The following is an 8,995-nucleotide window of genomic DNA, read 5'->3' as shown; positions in this document are numbered from 1 at the left end:
TTTAAACAGTGTTTTAGTATAGCAGTGTTCTGACTGAAGGTAAAAGGCTTGGCCTACATGGTGCTTTTGGAAAGGACATCAGACCAATTACCCATCTCGCTTTTTGGAAACTAAAAATGTTTTTTGTTGTTGGCTTTCTGCCATTAGGACAGAGAGATGTTTAAAAGTAGAGGTGGCGTCATACATTTTAGCACCATGATTTCAAACAAAACAACTGAATTATTTGATGATGACACCTCTAACAACTAGTGGACTGAACGAGTCTGAGACAGAAATTAAACTCAGGGGGAACCATTACGCCTGTGCATTCATTTATAACCTTTGACCTCCTGTGTTCTGATTGGCCATACGGTCAGGTCAGTTCCATTCATTCTGTCCAATGACAAACGTTAACCCACCACTGAGCCAGAGCTATAGAGCCACTTGACATCCACAACATGCTGACATTTACATGATGGTTCTACACAGAACAAGTCACAGTATGTAGAAAGACACTACAACAGCTAGGTGCTTTTTCTACAATGCGTCTGGTAATGCTCTCTATTCTAATGCAGTGTTCTGTGCATCCATTTATCATGGTTGACAAGACTGTTTGGGGTACAAGTTTCTCACTTATCAGCAACTCAATTAACTCTTTGACAAGGTCAAGGGTTAAAAGTGAAACTAGACTTGTGGAAGGTTAGATCCTGGGGTTTAGAGGATTGGAGGGTTTGAGTATTATCTAGTTGAAGGGACACTGCGTCACTGTCCTTTCACTGACATTACAGAGAGGGGATGTTTGCAGCCCGGACAAGGTTGTGATTTTGTCCTGATGCAGTGACGTGTGTTGCATTGTTTTCTGTCCCCCAAGTCTGGCTGCATGGCGCACTCACTGAAAGTGCCCCCCGGTGGTGTGTGACGGGCACCTTGGTTCCGGGCATCTCGTTCACACACAGCTGTCACACACACTCTCCCTCTCTGTCTCCGTCTGTCTCATTTTCTATACCCTTTCTCGTCCCATGCTCCTCTCTGTCTCTGTCCCTTTTTCTCCTGCATCTCCTGTCTCCCACTTTCACCCTTTGTCTGTTTTCCTCTCCTTCTCTCCTTCCTTCCTTCCTTCCTTCCTTCCTTCCTTCCTTCCTTCCTTCCTTCCTTCCTTCCTTCCTTCCTTCCTTCCTTCCTTCCTTCCTTCCTTCCTTCCCTGTTCTTATCCACAGGAGCCCTTTCTTATGTAACTGGGGGACAGCAGGGCTGAGTGCTACCTTTGTCGACAGGCAATTAGCCAGCGGTGATGAAAAACAACTGATGGACACATAGAGCAATGGGAGATGTCTCCTTCTTTCTTCTATCCTCTCCTGCCATGTGTCTCTATCTTTCCTGTCTCTCCTTCCCCCTCTGACCTAATATGTGTATTTTGAGGTTAATTGCCCCAGGAAGCTGCTAGTGGTTGCTATAAGAGGCGGGTGATGTAACGGGGTGGCGCCACTGTCCTGTGATTGGATCAATGTCCTATGATTTATACTGCGCCAACCAATGGGAATGATTGTCTCTATCCTAGTGCGGCACAAATGGATTTGAAATCGAGGCATGTTCTGTGTGTGTTTGTAGAGAGAGAGAGAGAGGCCACATGTTCTGTGTGTGTTTGTAGAGAGAGAGAGAGAGAGGCCACATGTTCTGTGTGTGTTTGTAGAGAGAGAGAGAGAGGCCACATGTTCTGTGTGTGTTTGTAGAGAGAGAGAGAGAGGCCACATGTTCTGTGTGTGTTTGTAGAGAGAGAGAGAGAGGCCACATGTTCTGGTGTGTGAGAGAGAGAGGCCACATGTTCTGTGTGTGTTTGTAGAGAGAGAGAGAGAGGCCACATGTTCTGTGTGTGTTTGTAGAGAGAGAGAGAGAGGCCACATGTTCTGTGTGTGTTTGTAGAGAGAGAGAGAGAGAGGCCACATGTTCTGTGTGTGGCCTGTTGCTCCAGGCCAGCACTGACATTGGGCACTTCACAGCAAGAGGCTCTTGCTGCTCCAGATTCTCTGTGTGGTTGTGTGTGTGTGTGTGTGTGTGTGACGTTCTGTGTGTGTGTGTGTGTAATAGAAACAGCCGGGAGAGCGGCGTTAGAAAAAAAAGACATCAAAACCTCTAACAGACGGTGGCAGTGGAGAGTGGGAGGAGTGGATATGCACTGTAGAATATGGATATTCCACCTGCAGTGGTCCCATCGCCCTAGCCTAGATTCCTCTTGGACGGAGCTTGAGAGAGTCACTGCCTCAGCACCCCACACCCATAAGGTGAACATCTAGACACTACAGGCCCTGCATAGAACTAGTAGGCAACAGCAGTCTGCTGTAAACGTCTCATTGGAGAGCTATAGTGTAATTTTCACAGATTAGAGTGTAAAGCTGGGAGAGGAGAATTGGGCTGTGTTTAACCCACATTAGCCTCTACCGCCACAGCGGTGCTTAATTAAAACTACCCACAATTCCCTATGTGCTGGGCAGTGAGGTGACACCAAGGTAATGTCGTGGCTCTGGTGCACACACAAACGCACATCTAAACACACACACATGCATCTAAAAACACACACATACACAGACACACATTAAAATACTTGTATACACACAGACTTTGCTGTAATTCCCTTGTCTGAATGCAGCTGAAATACAGAGCCCATGAAGTAAATGCAACAACTTAATATGTGAAAAGATGCACTATACCAAGAGCACTCAGTCTCCCATTGTTCGCCAGAAGCAAGATAACAACTGTACGAAGCAGAGTACCATGTCACTTCTTCCTGTTGCCCCTCTTACTGGTAACTGTGAATCTTCATCTCTACCATTACACTCTTTCTCTCTCACACACACACACACACACACACACACACACACACACACACACACACCTCTAATCCCTCAGAGATCTTTTATCACCATTTTCTCATTTATTTTCCTCTCATTTATTTATTTTCTCTCGTTCTTTTGGCTGAATGTACTACTTTGAATATTGCCACTTGATTTAAAAAATGAACTGGACTGGCTTTTGTTTGCTGCACCTGGCATAATTTGAAGTTCTTAATAAATTACCCTTAATGTTCTTTGCAACAAAAAAAAAATATATTTCTTGGTATAATTGTGTGATTTCCTGACTCGAAGGAGGGAATTATGGGTAAAAAAGGAAGATGAATTAAGTCGTAGAGTTTGTGGAAAGAACTTAACAATCACATAGGATTCCAAGAAGCTGCTGAATGTATTTGATTTGTTAATGTGCTTTTCCATTATCTCAGCTCATTACACATCATTATAGTCTCTGGGGCTCCCAAGTGGTGCAGCGGTCTAAGGCACTGCATCTCAATGCTAGAGGCGTCACTACAGACCCTGGTTCGATCCCGGGCTGTATCACAACCAGCTGTGATCTGGAGTCCCATTTGGCCCAGTGTCATCACATCAAATTTTATTGGTCACATACACATGGTTAGCAGATGTTAATGCGAGTGTTGAAACTAGTTCCGACAGTGCAGTAATATATAACAAGTAATCTAACAAATTCACAAACACTACCTTATACACACAAATGTAAAGGGATGAATAAGAATATGTACATATAAATATATGGATGAGCGACGGCCGTGCGGCATAGGCAAGATGCAGTAGATGGTATAGAATACAGTATATACATATGAGATGGGTAATGTAGGATTTTTAGACATTATTAAAGTGCTGTTATTTAAAGTGACTAGCGACACCTTTATTAAATCCATTTATTAAATTTAGTGGCCACAGATTTGAGTCTGTATGTTGGCAGCAGCCTCTCTATGTTAGAGAGAAGCTGTTTTTCAGTATCTCGGTCCCGACTTTGATGCACTTGTACTGACCTCGCCTTCTGGATGATAGTGGTGTGAACATGCAGTGGCTCGGGTGGTTGTTGTCCTTGATGATCTTTTTGGCCTTCCTGTGACATCGGGTGCTATAGGAGTCCTGGAGGGCAGGTAGTTTGCCCCCGATGATGCGTTGTGCAGACCTCACTACCCTCTGGAGAGCCTTACGGCTGTGGGCGGAGCAGTTGCCGTACCAGGCGATGATACAGCCCGACAGGATGCTCTTGATTGTGCAACTATAAAAGTTTGTGAGGGTTTTAGGTGACAAGCCAAATTTCTTCTGCCTCCTGAGGTTGAAGAGGCGCTGTTGCGCCTTCTTTACCACGCTGTCCCCACCTGGGGGCGGCCCGTCAGGAAGTCCAGGACCCAATTGCACAGGGCGGGGTCGAGACCCATGGTCTCAAGCTTAATGATGAGTTTGGAGGGTACTATGGTGTTAAATGCTGAGCTGTAGTCTGTCAGCGTAGTGTCCAGAGCATGGAGGCGCTACCAGGAGACAGGCCAGTACATCAGGAGACGTGGAGGAGGCCGTAGGAGGGCAACAACCCAGCAGCAGGACCGCTACCTCCGCCTTTGTGCAAGGAGGAGCACTGCCAGAGCCCTGCAAAATGACCTCCAGCAGGCCACAAATGTGCATGTGTCTGCTCAAACGGTCAGAAACAGACTCCATGAGGGTGGTATGAGGGCCCGACGTCCACAGGTGGGGGTTGTGCTTACAGCCCAACACCGTGCAGGACGTTTGGCATTTGCCAGAGAACACCAAGATTGGCAAATTCGCCACTGGCGCCCTGTGCTCTTCACAGATGAAAGCAGGTTCACACTGAGCACATGTGACAGACGTGACAGAGTCTGGAGACGCCGTGGAGAACGTTCTGCTGCCTGCAACATCCTCCAGCATGACCGGTTTGGCGGTGGGTCAGTCATGGTGTGGGATGGCATTTCTTTGGGGGGCCGCACAGCCCTCCATGTGCTCGCCAGAGGTAGCCTGACTGCCATTAGGTACCGAGATGAGATCCTCAGACCCCTTGTGAGACCATATGCTGGTGCGGTTGGCCCTGGGTTCCTCCTAATGCAAGACAATGCTAGACCTCATGTGACTGGAGTGTGTCAGCAGTTCCTGTAAGAGGAAGGCATTGATGCTATGGACTGGCCCGCCCGTTCCCCATACCTGAATCCAATTGAGCACATCTGGGACATCATGTCTCGCTCCATCCACCAACGCCACGTTGCACCACAGACTGTCCAGGAGTTGGCGGATGCTTTAGTCCAGGTCTGGGAGGAGATCCCTCAGGAGACCATCCGCCACCTCATCAGGAGCATGCCCAGGCGTTGTAGGGAGGTCATACAGGCACGTGGAGGCCACACACACTACTGAGCCTCATTTTGACTTGTTTTAAGGACATTACATCAAAGTTGGATCAGCCTGTAGTGTGGTTTTCCACTTTAATTTTGAGTGTGACTCCAAATCCAGACCTCCGTGGGTTGATAAATTGGATTTCCATTGATTATTTTTGTGTGATTTTGTTGTCAGCACATTCAACTATGTAAAGAAAAAGGTATTTAATAAGATTATTTCATTCATTCAGATCTAGGATGTGTTATTTTAGTGTTCCCTTTATTTTTTTGAGCAGTATATATATTTTTTGCACATTCGTGACGACAAGTCCCATGCGCCTCGTACATTATGAGTAGCCTTCGGAACGCGCTAACAAGAAGGAGCTATTGGGACATAAATTATTAACTTTTTCGAACAAAACTACATTTGTTGTGGACCTGGGATTCCTGGAAGTGCCTTCCGATGAAGATAATCAAAGGTAAGGGAATATTTACAATAGTATATTTGATTTTAGATGGTTCCAAGATGGCGCTAACCTGTATCGCCTAGCCTATTTTTCTGAGCATAGCACCTCATTTATTGCAAAGTGTGATTTCCCAGTAAAGTTATTTTTAAATCTGGCAATGCGGTTGCATTCACGAGATGTTAATCTATAATTCTTTGAATGACAATATTACATTTAAAAAAAAAATTCGAATAGTAATTTAGTAAATTGTAGCGCTGATTCACCGGATGCATTTGAGGGAAAATATTTTCTGAACAACACGTGCTGATGTAAAATGCTGTTTTTATATATAAATATGAACTTTATCGAACAAAAGAATGCATGTATTGTGTAACATGATGTCCTAGGAGTGTCATCTGATGAAGATTGTCAAAGGTTAGTGCTTCATTTAGCTGTGTTTTGGTTATTTGTGATGCATGTGGTTGGTCGGAAAATGGCGGTGTGGCTATTTTGACGATGTACTCTCCTAACATAATGTAATGTTTTGCTTTCGCTGTAAAGCCTTTTTGAAATCCGACAACGTGGTTCGATTCAGGAGAAGTGTATCTATGAAACGGTGTAAAATAGTCCTATGTTTGAGAAACAGAAATTATTAGATTTGGTTATGAATATGGCGCTCTGATTTTTCGCTGGATGTTGATCCCGATTACGGGATCAGCGCTAAAAGAGGTAACAAAGGGTCGGTCCCTATGGGGGAAAACTGTTTTCATCTCCCAATCAATAGAACATACCATAAGTGCTACAGTATGATGCTAACTTGTTTTCATGGACATTTTATAGAATGATTTCAATGACTAATGCATACGATTAACATGAAAACATTTCTCCAAATGTAATCCAAGATGCTAATGTAACTGTTAATAGAGATACATAAACAAGTCAACAGCTTTGTACTGGCATAAAGTACTGGCATAAAGAACTGGCATAAAGTACTGGCATAAAGTGCGTAGAAGCATAGCATACAATCATCTTTCAGCAGGACAGTCAAATGATGGTCAGACAGTTACAAAGCAACGTACGCACAACGTTCCCACAACCTTTTCCAACTGTTGTTCTCATTCTGTTATCTCTGACCGCATACCTAAAACATCTCTGAGTGCACCCCTTGGCTGACTAATCTCTATGTCACTTAGGGTTGTATGTGAGTTTGGAGGGATTCACTTCTTATTTCTTTTACACTTATTCCTGGCACCATTGCTGGACACACCACCTTGTAAGGAGAAAAGACGGCTACACGTTGGGGCCACAACACGCCTCTTTACCAGAATGCTTTGGGCCTTCGTTAAATTACACCCAGACAGACAGCAGAGAGCTCAATGCCAGTGTGTGTGTGTGTGTGTGTGTGTGTGTGTGTGTGTGTGTGTGTGTGTGTGTGTGTGTGTGTGTGTGTGTGTGTGTGTGTGTGTGTGTGTGTGTGTGTGTGTGTGTGTGTGTGTGTGTGTGCAGTGTGTGTGCAGTGGAAAAAATAAATGACTGACTTCTGAAGTGTGTCTGGGCTGATTCTAAATGACAACAGTGCCACCAGCTTTGTCAAGAACTTAGTAGAAAAAAGAACCTCACTGAGTGAGTTGTAGTTTCAGTGTGTGTGTGTTTTAGACACCACTTCTCACCATGGCTCTGACAGGCTTTTCATCCATCAGTTCCTCCTCTTCCTCGTACTGCTCATCAGCCCGCTACAGCAGTTCCAGCACGTACTGGTCAGAGGGGTCTGGTGGTGGGGCGGCGGACCCCCGTTTGAGCCCTTCATGGAGGCAGCAGTGATGGGACCTTCAAAGCCTGTTTGGAGAGGAGGGGGATGTATACCCCCTGTCTGGCCCCCCTTCAACGGACACCCAGGTGAGTGGGGGTTTTGGGTAGAATAACAACGGTAAGCGGTGGTTAAATTGAGCGGGAGCTACCCAGGGCCAGGCTCCTACACCTTGGGTGAAAGGTAGTGACAGGTAGCCTAGCGGTTATGAGCGATTAAGAGCACTGGGACAGTAAACGAAAGGTCGCTGGTTCGAATCCCGAGCTGACTATGTAAAAAATCTGTTGATGTCCCCTTGAGGGACAACAGAGAATGGCAATTGAGTTGCAAGCTTAACCTAAAAAATGTAACTTGTTAAAAAATGTCTAGTCAATCTATCAATTGTTTGACTAGTTATATTTAACACGCTCAGTTTTCTACCTCAAAAAGAGTAGAACCATCTCGCCTGCTTTTACACTATGATTTGTTTTACCATATTAAAACAAGAGTTGTTGAAGTAGTAGGCTTGACCTTTATTAAAGGATCACTTTTTTTTACCAAATCTACATTTTTGAATTAAATGACATTTTATTGAAGTGTTCAGACACTTGTTTTGCAATTTCACTTGCTTTTGAGAAACTTCCCCCACCAGCGATACACTTCCCCAGGCTCGTTCTGCAGTATGGGAGCACGGATGAAACAGGAACGAAGGCTCCAAAAACACACAGAGCGTATGCTCGCACACTGAAATGACATGGGCATGCTCACACTCAACTTACCCCATACTGCAGAACGAGTCGGAGGAAGTCTATTGCTGGTGGGTTAAGTTTCTCAAAACCAAGTGAAATCACAAAAACAAAACGTGTCTGAAAACAATTATAACATGCCATTACTTTAAAAAAAGTGAACTTGTCCTTTAAATGAAGTACAAATGTAAATGAATCACTAATTACACAAAATAAAATAATAATCTTAAGAAATTACTTTGTCAAAGCAACAGAACAACAAGGGCTTTACAAAGATGGGGAAAATGTAGGGGAAGTGGGTTAAAATCTTCCTAGAAGTCAGAAAAACATGAAGTGGGACATGTCAAAATGCTGATTTCTGGCACTTTAGCAAATCTTTATTTATATAAAATATGTCATATATTACATTTTCCATGTGATTTATATTATAGGGCACTGATAACAGGCTTTTAAAATTCAATATTGGTGCACAATTTCTATTTAAAATATCAATAAGTATTTGTGAAACGACTCAGAAGGTGCTAGAGATGGTGGAAGTTACATGTATGCTGGTACAAAAAGCAATGTCTCAAACAAGATAATGAACCATAACAGTGGGAGATGTCTACTGTAAAGTCTCACTGTCAGAGTGTATGAACTGCCATTGTGGCTCCAGCCCATCCCCAGTGTCTTTGCTAAAGTGCTCTAAAAGGCAATAAGAGGGGCCTGTGTGTTGGACAGTGTCGAGACAGTGAAACTCTCATAGGTGCTAAAATGCCAAAGAGGGAATATAAAACTAAAGGAGCTCCCTCAGAGCCATAAACATACAATATGGAGTGTCTATGAGACTCTGTGATTCTCA

The sequence above is a fragment of the Salmo salar genome, chromosome ssa20, assembly GCF_905237065.1.
Source record: "Salmo salar chromosome ssa20, Ssal_v3.1, whole genome shotgun sequence".
Taxonomy (NCBI): domain Eukaryota; kingdom Metazoa; phylum Chordata; class Actinopteri; order Salmoniformes; family Salmonidae; genus Salmo; species Salmo salar.
Note: the sequence above shows the minus strand (reverse complement) of the source record.